Source organism: Pinus tabuliformis, chromosome 5_2 (genome assembly GCF_031772625.1).
Source record: "Pinus tabuliformis cultivar Carrire ecotype Pingquan chromosome 5_2, CPIR1, whole genome shotgun sequence".
In the NCBI taxonomy this organism is placed as follows: Eukaryota; Viridiplantae; Streptophyta; class Pinopsida; order Pinales; family Pinaceae; genus Pinus; species Pinus tabuliformis.
The window spans coordinates 688,915,264-688,932,388 of NC_142306.1; positions in this window are offsets into that span (position 1 = coordinate 688,915,264).

The following is a 17,125-nucleotide window of genomic DNA, read 5'->3' on the forward strand; positions in this document are numbered from 1 at the left end:
GACAGCTACGAAATCGATCAATTTCAGAGTACCTTATCAAGTGGAAGAACTTATCTGTTGAAGATTCCACATGGGAGGATGAGAATTTTATGCAAAGTATCCAGAACTACTCAAGCGTTGAGGACAACACTTTTTTGAAGGAGAGGGGCATGTTGGGTCCCTATAATACTAGTGATTACACCATTACTGTTGTAGTTATACCCCTTATTTATATTGTTGTGCCCCCATTGCCCCCATATTGTTATTAATGTGCCCATAGAATCCCTCTATTGTTATTTTTGTGGCTTTATATTATTATTGTTAGGTCGGCTGGATTATATTGTGACTCCATAGACTCCTATATATAGAAAGGAGGTTTTGTCATTTGAATCATCCAAGAATTGTTCATTTATGTAATGTAAAGGAGGTTGCCCCCTCGAAGAGGCTGAATTCTAAGGCGTTGATCTATCTTTTCTATCTTTTCTTGAGCTGGTTTCATAACAGTTTGGATGAATATGGAGTGATTTCCCCAATGATGTCCAATCCCCATTGTTCAAAAGGTTGTTCAATGTTCACTGGTTGCAAAGGGAAATCTGGCTTCCTTTGTCTTCCACCAGTGGTTTGACAACTTTGGCATTTCCTTACATATTCATGAGTATCTTTGAACAAGGTGGGCCAATAATATCCAGCATGAATGATTTTGTGAGCTATTGTATCAGCTCCAAAATGTCCCCCTGCTGGTCCGTCATGCAGTTCCTGCAAGACCTTTTTGCGCTTCAGGTTTTTCTAAGCATCTTAACAAAATTGAATCATAATTTCATCTAAATAATACATCATCTACAATTATGAAGTTTTTTTCTTTCAATCTTATAGCATGTTTGTTTTTATAGGAAAGATTAGAAGGAGCATATCCATTTTTCAAATAGAAAATCAGATCTGCATATTGGGATTCAGGATTAGAGGTACTTATCTGATTGATTTCTTCAGTACCTTTGGTACTTTCAAGTTCCTGAATGTTAGAAGCTCCTGCTAATAACCTGCAAAAACCTTGGCCTTTGATAATCTTTGCTGGTTTGATTTCCAAGTCATATTCTTGTAATGTTGTAACCCAATTTGCTGTCTTTTCTCCTAATTCCCTTTGAACAAGTAACTATCTTACTGCTAAAAAAGGGACTATAACTTTTGTGCGGGCTTTTAAGAGAAAGGGTCTGTAATGTTTAATGGCTTTGTATACAACAAAGGCTTGTTTTTCAACTTATGAGTAATTAAGTTCAACACCTTGAAGGTTTGAACTATAAAATGAGATTGGTGCTTCCAAGTTTTGATCATTAATTTGTGTCAGCACTGCTGCATAAGATGAATCAGATGCAAGGGTATATAACATGAAATTATTTGAAAAATTAGGAGTGCTTAAAGCAGGGGAATTTATGATTGATTGTTTAATGGAATCAAATGCCTCTTTTTCTACAAACCCCCATTTAAACACTGAATTTTTCTTGATCATGGTTTATAATGGCAAAACAATCTGGGAGAAATCTGGAACAAATCTTTTTACAAAGTTAATTTGACCTAAAAATGACTGCATAGATTTTTTATTATGAGGGAATGGAATATCAGAAATCTCTTTGATTCTATCTAGATCAATATAAATACCATCTTTTAAAACAATGAAGCCCAAGAGCTTACCTTGATTAAGAGAAAAAAAGGACTTCTTTGGATTGAGTGAAATGCCATGCTTTTTGCAGCGTTGAAAGATTTGTTTCAGATCATGCAAATGGTTTGACCTTTTCTTAGAGAACACAGTAATATCATCGAAATAGACAACTACTGGCCTATTAATTAGTCCTTTGAATGCTATGTCCATCGCTCTTTGAAATGTAGCTCCAGCATTGATAAGTCCAAAAGGCATTTTTTGGTAGGCATAAGTTCCCCACTTGGTTCTAAAAGTAGTTTTGAGTCTGTCATCAGGGTGTACCAAAATTTGGTTATACCCCGAAAAACCATCTAAAAAGGACATCAGTTCAGAACCTGCTACTGAATGAAGTGTTTGCTCCATGGTAGGTAAAGGGAAGTTATCCTTTTGACTTGCTTTGTTAAGATTTCTGAAATCAATACAAATTCTAATGTCACCATTTTTCTTTCGTACTGGCACCATATTGGACACCCAATTTGAATTTCTAACAGGAAAAATTATCTTAGCTTTTAAGAGTTTGTTTAATTCATCTTTTATTTGACTCTCTAAGTTAGGATGAATCTTCCTTAACTTCTGTTGTACTGGTTTTTGTTCAGAAAGGATTGGAATAGTATGTTGAATGATCGATGTATCGTATGTTTTCAAATCATCATATTTCCAAGCGAAGACATTTTTATATTTATGTAATAAATTAATGAATGCAATTCTTTCTTCTGAAGAAAGTCCTAATTCCAAATTGATGTTTTGAGGATTATCCTCAGTACCAAGGTTTATCAATTCAAATCTCAAAGTAGAAATCTGGAGCTTTGAATTAGTAACCTGTTTAAACCTGTCTTTGATGTCATAAAGATCTTCAAGCTTGACCACTGGTTTAGGTATTGATTTTTCTTCTTGCTTTTCCTTCATTTGAAGGTCATGATGACTTTCATCAATAATTTGATCATCATAGGATTTGTCAGAAGTTAAGAAATTTAAAATGTCTTCATCATGATTGAACACTCGCTAATTAGTGACATTATCAGGAATTGATGGTCTAAAAATTAACTCTACTGAAAATCTGTTTGGGCTGTAATCTTTAGATGAAAGGAGCTTGGAAGCAACATTAGCTAATAAATCCGTTGCTGCATTCTGGGACCTAGGGATGGGAGAAATATTGAATGCTAAAAATTGAGATATAAGATCCTGTACCAAAGACTGATAGTGTTTAAGGTGACTAGAAAGGCAATGAATAGTATTTCTGACTTGTTTTATAACAATTTCTGAGTCACCAAACACTTTCAAATATTGAACTTTAAGACCAATTGCTTTGTAGAGTCCTTGAATCAAGGCTTCATATTCAGCTGTATTATTTGTGCATTCAAATTCCAACCTGCATGATAACATGGTCTTTTCTCCCTCGGGACTAACTAAAATACATCTTGCTCCTGCACCTTCACTAGATTTAGACCCATCAAAATATAATGACCAAAACAAAGGTTTATCTATAGTTTTATTTATAGTTTCCTCAGCAATTTTAACACATCTTGATGTATCTGTTTGTGAAAAATTTTCAATTTGAGATGTGAAATTATTAATTGAGAAAGGGGATGGTTGAGCAGTAAAATTGCCAAAGAATGATTCAGATGAGTAATTCCCCAAAATGTTGTTATTGAATGCTATTGGTTGATTTTCTTGTTCAAATTCAGTGACAGTATGGGTCATGTGTTTCTCCCGATCAATCTTGATCTGATTTGGCTTTCCTTTATAAGGCAGCCACATATGAGACCAATCAGTGGAAATATAACCATGAAGTTTCTCAGACCAGTCTCTACTCAAAATCAAGCCATAGAATTCAGGTATATTAACGATTAAAATATCAATTCTTTGAACCACTCTTGGATTGACAGATAACCTAATAGTAACTGAGTTGATTTCTCCTAAAACCTGGACCTTAGTTCTATCCAACTGGACAATATGAATTGCAGACTTTTGGGGTTCAATGTTCAGTTTAGAACAAATTGAAGCTGGCATTATATTAGAGGAAGCCCCTGAGTCAATCAAACAATTGTGTAGATTTCTATTATAGATCTCGTAGGTTAAGAGAAAAGGAGGAGTATGGGAATTGGATCTATCCCTGATTAAAACAGCATGAGTAGCTTCTACTCTACCAGAAGGTGGTTTACCTACTTCATTAGCAGCTTTGGACAATACGGCATTCGGAAGAGGAGAAGAAGGTGCAACATTTAACTCCGTAAGCAGCAATTTGTGTTGATGTTTGAGTTTACTAAGCTCAAACATAGTGATATTTGCCTTTGTTTTCTTCATGTCTTCAATAATATTGTAATCCATAGAATCCGTAACTACTAATGTCTTAGATGTTGGAGGTGGATAATTTTATGTCACTCCTTTTATGTTAATTGCCAACATGAAATTTTTAATATGATCATGGACTTGTATTGCTGCATCTGGATTAAATTTCGACAATCATTTTTCAGGATGTGCTGGCAATGGATGTAATGGTGCAGGCATCGTGACTGCACCAGGATTATTCCATGGATTCTGAGCCATTATAGAACTAATACTAGATGATATTGCTGATGAAATTCCAGATGTTTGGGAAGGAGATGATATTGAGGTTTGAGGTGGTTGGGATGTTGAAGTTCCAGATCCCTGTTGAACAACAATGTGTAATGGAGGAGTGGATGGCTGACTTCGCACTAGAGAAGATGAAATGGAGGATGATGATGAGATAGTCTCACTATCGGATCCTTCAGTTGTTTTTCTTGCCCTTTTCCTTTTTAAGTAAAGGCAACTCAGTAGGTTCAATACCAAGCTTTCCGCTCTGAAGTCTGGTGAGGGGGTGAGGTGGAGTGAATTGTGAAGTCACACTGCCTTGAGATACCTCAGATTTCTGTGGTGATATTGAAAATCCTTGAATTTTATGGATGAGAGACTGAACTTCAAGAGACTCAGGAATTAATATATCCGAGACAAGTTGTGGTTGAGCAGTGGTAGTTGTTTCCTCTTCTTCTCGTTTGAAGACTGAAGTTCCAGCATACAAAGGAGAGGTCGGAGGTGAGGTCGAGGGAGATTTACTCTCAGAATGGGTTGTAGGTTTGGGTTTCCTCGCCATTCACAGTTCAGGCCCTCCTTCTAGTGCCAAAAAAGTTCATGCCTCGAAAATCGCTACATCAACATTGGGGAAAACCACCTGGTCTGGACCTTAAAGGCAGCTCCTTTTCCGTTTGGTGTGGTGGCTCCGATTGGATATAATAGGACCAGTTTCCCAATGGTTTGTAAATAGGATGGATAAGTGGTTATTTTCTATTATCTAATGATAATGATGGATGATTTATTCTAAAATGCAAAATAATAAACAACTAATCTATCCCAAGAAATTTCGACTTTAGTGTAACTTTTGATGATCTTTATTTACAAATAGGCATATATATGACTCCATTGATAAACAAAGACATTCATTCATATGATAATTACTTTGTTCAAATAGTTGAACAAAGTAATCATTAAAACATTATTACACTATTCTCCATATATCGTTGACATAAATATGATTGAAAGAATAACATTCCTTAAACATTCAATAGTGTTAAGTATAAGGTCTGCTGTTAAAACACATACATATATCCAACAATAGCAAGATTGAATAAATGCTTATTCATATAAAATAATAGAGCAAAGACATAGATAATAGTACCATATGTAATTTGGATCCTTCTCGATATCAATTGCATTGAGATTCCATCTTCTAACTTAGAAATACTCTCACAAAAAGCAGTAGTGCATATCTCATCATAGTATTTTTCATTAAAATTCAGAATATAGGCATAGTCTTCATAAAAAAATATATATCAGAAGCACAATAGTGTGACTCTCGATCCAAGTTTTATACAAAAATTGAGGACCCTTTCTAAAGACATGAAAGGGTCTATAAATACTATCTGAGCTAACTGATTATGAAATAAAAAAGCTATTAAGTGGTATAACCAAATATTCAAAATCTCCTTGAAATAGGCCTGCTTGTAGTCGGTAGAATGATTCACTGTTTCGGCCGATCATCCTTTGGCTTGAGCTGGCAAATAGCAAGAATTGGTTCCAATTCTGGAGGGTGACTTAGACATGAATGCAGTTGGCTTGAATACGTAGCATCATGAATTTCGGGAATCATGTAACCGATCACATCGGTTAAACATTTGAGTGCTTCCCTTTGACTGTATGGTTTAACTAGGAAGAACCAAAAGGTGTCCTAAGTTAAACTTTGGATGCCTGTGATTAATCTCTCATTATTTACCAATTCTTGATTGCATGTCTGTTCCAATGCTTTGGCTAATGGCAATTTACCTAGAGTGCACTGTGAAATGAAATTAGATAGATAAAGATTATCATTAATTAACTCAATCAAATTACTAGTTGCTGATCTACATCTTGAAGTTACCCTTTCTGCTTTCATCAATTGTGATTGCCATTCTAGGAAAAGAATTTTCTTATGTGATTCTAGAATTGTAGGCAGATTTGTAGTTTTCCCTTCACTAGTTTCTTGCCAGGCAAGAAATTTTGTTAATGTCTCATTGGCCTGTTCCAAATTCTGTCTTGCGTCAACTGATTTGTCAATCATTGATGAAGCAATCTCACAGAGGGGCTCAGCAAGGGAAATATTATGACATAGTAAATTTAACTGTTTAATCAATGCCTTATTGATCTAGAGAGCTTCGGACCTGAACTCTGCTGGTTGAGGAAAACTTTTGAACTTTTCTATCTGTTGTGATAGTTGAGCGATTTTCTCATCTTTTGTTTTGCTCATTTGTTCATTCATTGTCTTTAGCTTGGCCAATGCTAAAGATAACTCCTTTTGTTTCTGCACTGCACTTTGGTCTATCCTCTACTTCTCCTTGAGAAATTGCTCATTTAGTTGGTTGTTTACTTGCTGCTGTGCTGCTAACTGCTGTTCCAATTGCTCTATTCTCTACTGTCTTTCGGATACCTGTGCCTCCAATGAAACAATTGTCTGATCTTTTTCCTTGAGTAAATTGCTCACTTCTGATGCTTTATCCATAGTGGCTGTCGAGTAAGCCCAGCATATTGAGAGAGTTTTGTGAGGTCCTCGGAAGGATTGAATACTTCTTTCCATACCACATTAGCCATCTCCGTTTGTGCAGGAAAAAGGGAAGATTGATCAATTCTTCTCTTTTTCCTTTGTCTTTTTACTACAACCGTATGCTTAGGGCTGTAAAAGACATATAAAGGTGGTATTTCTTCTATATGCAAAATAATTTCATTCGATGGATCCTTAGGAATTATCTCTACATATTTACTTATGGGTAGGTTGCTAGTTCCTTCAGTTCGAACCATATTTGTTGCTGTCTTGTGACCAATTGTCACTTCAAGCCTGCTGAAACCCTGTGAACTCTCAGGATTGCTTATAGTGGAATCAAACTGTTGCCATTCTTTAAAGAGCTTAGGATCAATCTGAGTATCTATATCCATGTGTTCACTACCTTTTCCCTATTCTTTCTCTTGTTCTTTCTCCTGTGCAGGCGCTTTTCCTTTCTCAGGAATTTTTTCCACAACGGGAGATTTGTCAACAGTTTGTTGTTCAAGCTTGCTTGACTGGATTGCTGAGGTGGTGGCTAATAAGTTTACAGGCAGAGTTTGCAACCTATGTTCTCTAAGCCTATTAAACACTTCCAACCCTTCATCTTGATACCTGATCCTGGCCAATGTTTTTACCTGAAATAATGATTGTGCTGAGGAAAATAGGTCATCAAAGTCATCCTTTTCATGATCAAACTTTGCAAGTTTAGCTTATTCAAGAACATTATAGGCAACTTTTCTATGATCGTATTGTCTATTGGGAATTGTTGCAAGATTGAGCATTTTTATTTTTTCTGCTTCCTTTTCTGCATGTTTATAGTCATGGAGAGTGTAAACACCGCATCTTAAAGGAAATGTAGGCCATACCTATTTCTTGGAATTTTTAAGGGTTATGGATGTTCCTTTCGTTGTTATCTGGTAGGCCAATTCCCGAGCTAACAACTTATCGGGCACATACAGGGGAAGGACATGGGGTTTTGTAAGGCTACCAAAAAGCCTTATATAAGTAAATTTGTCTTCTCAGAACCAATTAGCTACTGTAGTCAAGTCGACCCCTGCTTCTTTGGAAATCCTGGGGGCAGGCTTATCAAAAATAGCATAATAGACAGGCAACATAAAACCATTGCAAATTTTGTACAAATGATATTTGTAGTGAGCCTTCCATAACATTTGATGATAAATATGGATTGGCTCAGGGTCTTCAAGAGTCCATCTCCATCCAAGTATCGAATATTCAGAATTAAAGCAAAGAGTATCCATAATATAAGCACTATAATAAAAGGGTGGAATGGTCCTAGTAGTTTTACGTGAATTTGATCTGAATTCGAGAATTGTTGTGGCTAATTTGTCGGACAAAATGTTTGCCCAATCCATCACATAACTGTTGATGGCTACCTCCATCAGAGGGACCATTTCAATAGTAAACTTGGCAGAGTCATGTATTCCCCACATTCTACATATCATTGCTCCGACATAACAGTAAGGAAAAGCTAATGAGTCCACAGAGTACTTACCTGATAATTCATGCTTGTGCTTATCGGGAAAATGTCTCCACTGCCTAATCGGGGTTGATTCTAACTCGTTTTCATTTGCAAAGTTTTCAAGGAAGGCTTTGTTGTACCGCTTTTCAGGGTCAGGCAAGTGATACATTTTCCTTAGATCATTAGGTTGAAACAAGCCAAATATCCTCTCGTCAATTGTACAAAATGTTCTGTTCGAGACTAGAATTTCCTCTACCACCCATCTCACTATGTCAGTATATGGGAGGATTTTTTCTCGCGCCGCTATTCTGTGCAGATATGAACAAGATAAATCTTTGAGAGATGCTTCCGATTTGTTACTCGAGTCAGCTATAGCTTCCTCTGATATTTCCTCAGGCTCCTCTGCTTCTATTAGATTGTAGATGCTCTCCCAGCTAGTGTTTCCAAGACTGAGGCACGTAGTGTCTGAGATTAACCCTTTTTTGCTTGGTCTGGGATACTTGGCTGGCTACACTGCTGCTGTAGGAGCCGCTGCTACAGATTTCTTTGATTTCTTTCCCATTTGTTTCAAATTCCTAATTTCAGCGGAATTCTGCACAAGCGATTGGAAAAATAGTGATACAGAGAAATGCTGCTACAGACCAATATGATAATGAAAAAGAGTTACGTCGATCAACAGGTGATAATGGATTATAGTAATATTGTCGCGGATAAATTCTAGAGAAAATATCTACCCTTAACTGCTTCATTGATTAGCCGTTTAACCTGTCAATCATGGTAAAGGAAGTCTTACATGCCCATCATGTCGTTTATATGCCAAATGATTCATTCAAGCGTGGCTTAGATTTCTTTGATGGATAATCAATGATAATTCACAAATCGACGATCAGTAATGTGAAAGGAAAGGCTTTAATATTTGTCTTAAACATCCTCCGATCACCGAAAGGTGATATAATGCATGCAAACCTTTAAGATATATCCTCGAGATACGTGCCTCATTAATGCATCACAATCGGGGAATGGATTCGAGCTTTATTGCTGTGTCAATGCAATTTCGCCAATAGCTGATTGCAATATGCTTTATCGCATCGGAGGATTTAGGAGTCTCTATTATATTGTTGCTTTGGCATTTACCTTTTCCAATATCCGATTGCGATATGCTTTTCGAATCGGAGAGAATGGATGTATCTTTGTGCATGCTTCCTTTGTTATTAAGATATGCGATCTTGTGATCACTTTATCGCAATAACGAAGAATTTTATAATATTTTAAAGCCACACTTTATTTCTATTCAGAAAGGCTTTTATTAAAATAATTCGTTTACGTTAAGCCTTTTTGATAAGGGTTTTTCTTATGTTGGGTTAATACCAATTTATTTACACATCTAAGTTTATTTTAAAAGGGACCCATTTCATATTATGGTTTTGTATAAAAAATTTATGAAATGGGGGGTTGTTGTACATCACAACAGGAGGGAGTGACAAGGTTATATGCTAGGCAAAGTCAAGGCATGTTAGAGTGCTAGGGCGTGTCAGGGAGTGCTAAGGTGTGCTTGGGAGAGCCAAAGCATGCCAAGGAATGTAGGGGATGCTAAAATGTAGGGAGATCCAATATGTGAGAGGTGCTAGGGTGTGCCAATGCATGACAGGGAGTGTTAGGGAGTGTCAGGGAAAGAAATGGGAGTCCTAGTTTCAAATGCATGGAAATGAATGAATAAGATTGTATGACATGGAGTGTCAGTGAATTTTAGGTGTACTAAGGAGGGAGTGACAAGGTATGCTAGGTAGTTCCAAGTAATGCTAGAGTGCTAGGGTGGCATGCAAAGATGTGTTAGGTGACAGGGTGTGTCAATGTGTGCCAGGGAGTGTTAGGGAGTGTCATGGAAACATAAGGGAGAACTAGTTCAAAATGCTTGGAAATGAATAGATAAGAATGTGTGATAGGGAGTGTCAGTGTGTTTTAGGTGTGTTAAGGAGGGAGTGACAAGGTTATATGCTAGGTAGTGCTAGGGCATGATAGAGTGTCAGGGAGTGGTATGGTGTGCTAGGGAGTGCCAAAGCATGCCAAGGAATGTAGGGGGTTTTAACACGTGCCACATAGTGCCAAGGGATTGTTAGACGTGTAAGGTGCTATGGCATGTCAAGATGTAAACTATGTTGCTTAGCTATTTTATGGCCATGCTTGGACATGAGCCTTGACTTGATAACTTGTAACTTGTTAAGTGGGATAAGTTGAAATTGGACATGAGTAGCCTAAGATGAGTTATATTAAACTCTTAGGTGAACAAGGCATAGTCTAGTTGTAGTAATCGTAACTTGGTCAAGTTGTTGTAGTTGAGGAAGGACTTTTTTGGGTTCCAAAGTCCCCAAAAAAGTAAGGGTATTTGTGAGGGAATGATAGCTAAGGAGTTTCAGGGCATGCCAAAGAATGAAAAGACATGCTAACACATGTTAAACAATGTCAATTCATACTGAGGAGTGTTAGGGAGTGCCAGGGCTGTTGAGAAATCTAGGGCATAATAATTAGGTGATTTCTATTCTTATGATAACTACTTGTGAATGATTTTTACTTCTTAAGATTAGGATCTTCTCTTTACTTAGATTATTGTAGTTTTCTTCTTCATCAAACAACTAATAATGCATAAACAATGAAGAGACAAGAGACATAAAGAATAGGTGATCAGCTAGGGCCAAAACCTCTCCAACATGAGAGGAAAACCCAAACGAATTCTTCTTCTTATAGAGACTTCAATTGATGAATACCAAGACCATGACCTAGACCCTTGAATCAATGACCTCTCCAAGGCCAAGTCACAAGCCTCCTTGATTCAACTTCCTTCTTTTTCCTTGAGTCAATGATGATCAAGCTTCTTCCTTCAATAACTCGGTTGTCCTTCAAATTTCAATTCCCTGGATCAGATCTGTAGTTCTCGACCCTCCTACAGAAACCCTAGCACATGTGGTTAACCAACCTTTTGAACATTGATATTCTTCGCTTGGATGGTATGACCTCTTATTATAATTTGTCTTGTAACCTTGTTTATCTTCTTCCTTGATTCAACTTCTTGGAAAAAAACAAGACCTTCGATCCTTTCTACAGTAGATATTTCTTCCTTCCTTCACACGTGTGGAGGTATTATCCCTAAAGCAGACCCATAAACAACACCAAAATCTTCGCTCTTCGTTTCCTTCTCTTTGTTGGTTATCTTCACACTTCTTATTCTAGACTTAACCATTAAATTTTCTTGTCCACAAATGGAGGCTAAGTTTCCCTATATATAGTGTTTTGTACATCAAAATAAGTCAACCAGTGATATAGGTAAGCTAACTTAACATTCTAGAAGAATTCTTAGGCCGACATCAAGAAGAGTTTGTGGCAAGGTCTTCGAGGGCTAATAAAGTTTATTTGGTAATGGATTACATGCCCAAAATGGGTCTTCAATCTTTGACATTGACTCTATGAGTTTTATGACTTGATAACCAAACCTAATAGCTCACAATGGGAGCTTTAACTAAAAATAACATTCCTTGATCATGAAACCCATGATTCAAGCATTACAAAAATAATTTTATTTTATTCTTTACATTAATTACATAAAATCACAATTACACATGTCATTATGAAGAATGAACCTAGTTACACTTTTCAACAAGGGCATCACAAGGGAGAACTAGGTCAAAATGCATGGAAATGAATGAATAAGAGTGTGTGCCAAGGAATGTTAGCAAATTCTAGGTGTCCCAAGGACGAAGTGTGTGAGGAGAAGTTCATAATAGGACTTGTAGGAGGCAAGCATATGGTTGCAATAAGGGGCTAGACAAAGCAGTTTCAAACAAATGGAAACTTTGGGTTGGGCACAACATTGTTTTTCCAATGCCTTGGTTGGGTTCCCAAACCGCAAAAAAAGTAAGGTTATCTATGAGGGCATGGCAGCTACAGAGTGCCAAGGTGTGCTAGGGAATGCTAGGAAGTACTAACACATGTTAGAAAATTCCAAGGCATGTTAGGCATGCCAAGACATGCCAAGTGCTAAGGCCTGCCAAGATGTGCCAAGTGTCAGGGTGTGGGGTGAACACATGCTAGGGAATGTTAGGGCCAGGTGTCAAGGAAACACAAGGGAGCACTAGTTTCAAATTTTTAGAAATAAAGTGTTAATGAGTTCCAAGTGTGCTAAGGAGGGAGTGACGAGATATTCTAGATAGTTCCAAGGCATGCTAGAGTGCTAGGGAAGCATACCAAGGTGTGCCAAGTGCCAAGGTGTGACAATGTGTGTTGAGTGTTAGGGAGTGCCAAGGAAACACAAGGGAGAACTAGGTCAAAATGCATGGAAATGAATGAATAAGAGTGTGTGACATGGTATGCTAGGTAGCTAAGTCATGCTAGCATGCTAGAGTGACATGTGGACAAGATGTGCCAAGTGCCAAGGTGTGCCAACACATGCTAGGAAGTGTTAAGGAGTGTTAGGGAAACACAAGGGAGAAATAGGTGAAAATAATGCATGCAAATGAACAATTAAGAGTTTGTGATAGGAAGTGTCAGTGAGTTCTAGGTGTGCTAAGGAGGGAGTGATAAGGTATGCTAGGCAGTGTTAAGTCATGTTAGAGGCCAAGGAAACATGCCAAGATGTGTCAAGTGCTAGGGTGTGCCAATGCATGCCAGGGTGTGTTATGGAGTGTCAGGGAAACACAAGGGAGCACTAGTTTCAAATGCATGGAAATGAATGAATAAGAGTGTGTGACAAGGAGTGTCAGTGAGTTCTAGGTGTGTTAAGGAGGGAGTGACAAGGTATGCTAGGTAGTGCCAAGGAAAGCTAGAGTGCAAGGGCAACATGCCAAGATGTGCCAAGTGCCAGGGTGTGCCAATGTGTGCGAGGGAGTGTTAGGGAGTGCGATGAAAACACAAGGGAGAACTAGTTCAAAATGCATGGAAATTAACAAATAAGAGTGTGTGAAAGGGAGTGTCAGCAAGTTCCAAATGTGCTAAGGATGGAGTGACAAGGTTATATGTTAGGTAGTGCCAAGGCATGCAAGAGTGTTGGGGAATGTCAAGTAGTGGTGCATTATGCTAGGGAGTGCTAAAGCATGCTAAGGAATGCTAACATGTGCCACATAGTGTTAAGGGATGGTTAGACATGCCAAGTGCTATGGCATGTCAATATGTAAACTACGTTTCTTAGTTGTTTTATGGCCATGGTTGGACATGAGTCTTGACTTGGTAACTTGCTAACTTGGATGAGTTAAGATTGGACATGAGTTGCCTAAGATGAGTTATACGCCATTCTTAGGTGAACAAGGCATAGTATAGTTGTAGTAATTGCAACTTGGTCAAGATGTTGTAGTTGAGGTAGGACTTGGTTGGTTCCTAAGTCCAAAAAAAAATAAGGGTAGCTATGAGGGCATGATAGTTAAGGAGTGACAGGGTGTGCCAAGGAATGAAAATGCATGCTAACACATTCCATACAGTGTCAATGCATGTCGAGGAGTGTTGGGGAGTGTCAGACCATCACAAAGGAGAACTAGGTGAAAGTGCATGGAAATGAACGAATAATAGTGTCTTCCAGGGAGTGTCAGTGAATTTCAGGTGTCCCAAAGATGAAGTGTGTTAGGAGAATTTTAGAAGAGGACTTGAAAGAGGTAAGCCTACAATTGCGATAAGGGGATGGACAAAGAAATTTTAGACAAAGGGAAACTTTGGGCTAAGGACACCATTATTTTTTAATGACTTGGTTGGGTTCCAAGAAGTGCTAAGGCATGCTAAGAAATTCTAGGCACCAGGGTGTGGTGCCAACACATGCTAGGGAGTGTTAGGGCCAAGTTTCAGGGAAACACAAGGGAGCAGTAGTTTCAAATGCATGGAAATGAATGAGTAAGAGTGTGACAGAGAGTGTTAGCTAGTGAGTATGAGGTGTGCTAAGTGTTAGTGAGTGCTAGGGAGTGCCAAAGAATGCCAAGAAATGTAGGGGATCCTAACACATGCTACATAGTGCCAAGGGATTATTAGGAGTGCCAGATGTTATGGCATGGCAAGATGTAAAATTTGTTTCTTAGTTGTTTAATTTTATGACGACAGTTGGATGTGAGCCTTGTCTTCGTAACTTGTTAAGTTGGATAGTTTGAAATTATACACGAGTAGCCTAAGATGAGTTATAGGAAGTTCTTAGGCGAACAAGGCATAGTCTAGTTGTAGTAATTGTAACTTGGTCGAGTTGTTGTTTTAGTTAAGTTGTTGTTATAGTTGAGGTAGGAGTTTTTCAGGTTCCCATGTTGCAAAAAATGTAAGGTTAGTTGTGAGGGAATGATAGCTAAGGAGTGCCAACGCATGCTAAGGAATGAAAATGTGTTCTAACACATTCTAGACAATTTTGTGGTCTGATGGTTTGATTTAATTTTATGGTTTTATTTTTATTGTCCTCTTTGCATAGCACTATTTTTCCTAGTTTGGAACATTATAGTCAGTGAGTTCTAGGTGTGCTAAGGAGGGAGTGAAAAGGTATGCTATGCATTATTTCCAAGGCATGCTAGAGTGCTAGGGAAGCATACCAAGATGTTACAAGTGCCAAGGTGTGTCAATATGTGCTAAGGAGTGTTAGGGAGTTCCAAAGAAACATAAGGGAGCACTAGGTCAAAATGCATGGAAATGAATGAATAAGAGTGTGTGATAGGGAGTGTCAGCAAGTTCCAAGTGTGCTAAGGAGAGAGTGACATGGTATGCTAGGTTGCACTAAGTCATGCTAGATTTCTAGGGTGACATGCAACCAAGATGTGCTAGGTTCCAAGGTGTGTCAACATGTGCTAGGACGTGTTAGGGAGTGCTAGGGAAACACAAGGGAGCACTAGGTCAAATTAGTGCATGCAAATGAACAAATAAGAGTTTGTGACATGAAGTGTTAGTGAGATACATGTGTGCTAAGGGAGTAACAAGGTATGGTAGGTACTGCTAAGGCATGCTAAAGGCTAGGGAAACATGCCAAGATGTGCCAGGTGCTAGGGTGCGCCAATGCATGCTAGGGAGTGTTATGGAGTGGCAAGGAAACAAAAGGGATCACTAGTTTCAAATACATGGAAATGAATGAATAAGAGTGTGTAACATGGAGTGTTAGTAAGTTCTAGGTGTGGTAAGGAGGGAGCGACAAGATATGTTAGGTAGTGCCAAGGAATACTAGAGTTCCAAGGCAACATACCAAGATGTGTCATGTGCTAGGGTGTGTCAATGCGTGCCAATGAATGTTAGGGCATGACACAAAAACACAAGGGAGAACTAGTTCAAAATGCATGGAAATGAAGAGATAAGAGTGTGTGATAGGGAGTGTAAATGAGTTCCAAGTGTTCTAAGGATGGAGTGACAAGGTTATATGCTAGGCAATGCCAAGGCATGCTAGAGTGCGAGGGCATGTTAGAGAGTGATAAGGTGTGCTATGGAATGCAAAACATGCCAATAAATGTAGGGGATGCTAACACATGCCACATAGAGCTAAGTGATTGTTAGATGTGCCTTGTGTTATGGCATGTCAAGATGTAAACTGTGTTTCTTAGTTGTTTTATGGCCATGGTTGGATGTGAGCCTTGAATTGGTAACTTGTTAAGTGGGATGTGTTGAGCTTGGACATGAGTAGCATAATATGTGTTATAGGAAGTTATTAGGTGAACAAGGCATAGTCTAGTTGTACTAACTATAACTTGGTTAAGTTGTTGTAGTTGGGGAACGACTTGGTTGGGTTTTGGCCAAGTCTAAAAAAAGGTAAGGGTAGTTGTGAGGGCATGATAGCTAAGGAGTTCCAGGGCATGCCAAGGAATGAAAATGTGTGCTAACACATGGCAGAAAATGTTAATGGATGGTGAGGAGTGTTAGGGAGAGTCAGGGGAACACAAGGGAGAACTAGGTCAAAATTCTTGGAAATGAACTAGGCCAAAATGCTTGGAAATGAACTAGGTCAAAATGCTTGGGAAATATACTGAGGTTTGAGCCCTCTAATTGCAATGAAATCACCTCCTCCCCATTTGTCATGAAATGATTTGAAGATGTCAATTATTTAGGGTTTTGTCAAAGAGTGCAGGAAGTAGGTTACCATGAGCATCTCACAGGTATAGTTGCCCTCACCTTGAAGGAAGACAAGATCACCATTGCAGGGACTAATTTCATGTTTTCAGTGGATTCCATATCTCAAGCTATAGGCATACCAAACCACAGTGAAAACTGGTTCAAAGGCATGAACTTAGACCTAGAAGAGTACAAACCCTACTTGAAATCACAATAAAAAGGAGCTCACTCACATGTTTTCCCATTCAGATACTTGTTGGAGAGATATGCACCATTTATGAAGGTTGTCATGAAATTCTTCACATGTGAGAGCAGATTTTCTAGCTATATCAACACCACATAAGAATGCTCATGCACTTTATAGCTGCCAAGTCTCTAAATTTGTCCAGCTACTTGTATAGGAGCCTAACCAAAATGTCTGAAAGGGTACAATTGAAAGGAAAAGTGCATTATCCCAACCTTTTTCACCACAGCCTTATAAAGGTCATATTACTCCATCAGTTGAAAGAGAATAACATGACATGGGACACCTTCATTGAGGCAGCCTTGAAAATGCATATAACCACTTCACCAAGCCAGCACCAAACCATTTCATTACAACCCATGGAGGCGGGGTCATCAAGAAAACATGATGAGGTTTCCAAGACACCTAGGCCTAAGGTGACCAAGACATATCAAAGAGGTATAAGCATTGTGTTTTCTCCTCAAATTGAGGAAGGGGCCAAGCCTACTACATTAGCAGAACATGGATCACCATCACATCATGAGGCTTCTTTACATGATGAGGAGCCCATTGAGCATGACATTGACCTAGTTGACTTGGAGGCACATGATGAGCATCAAACCC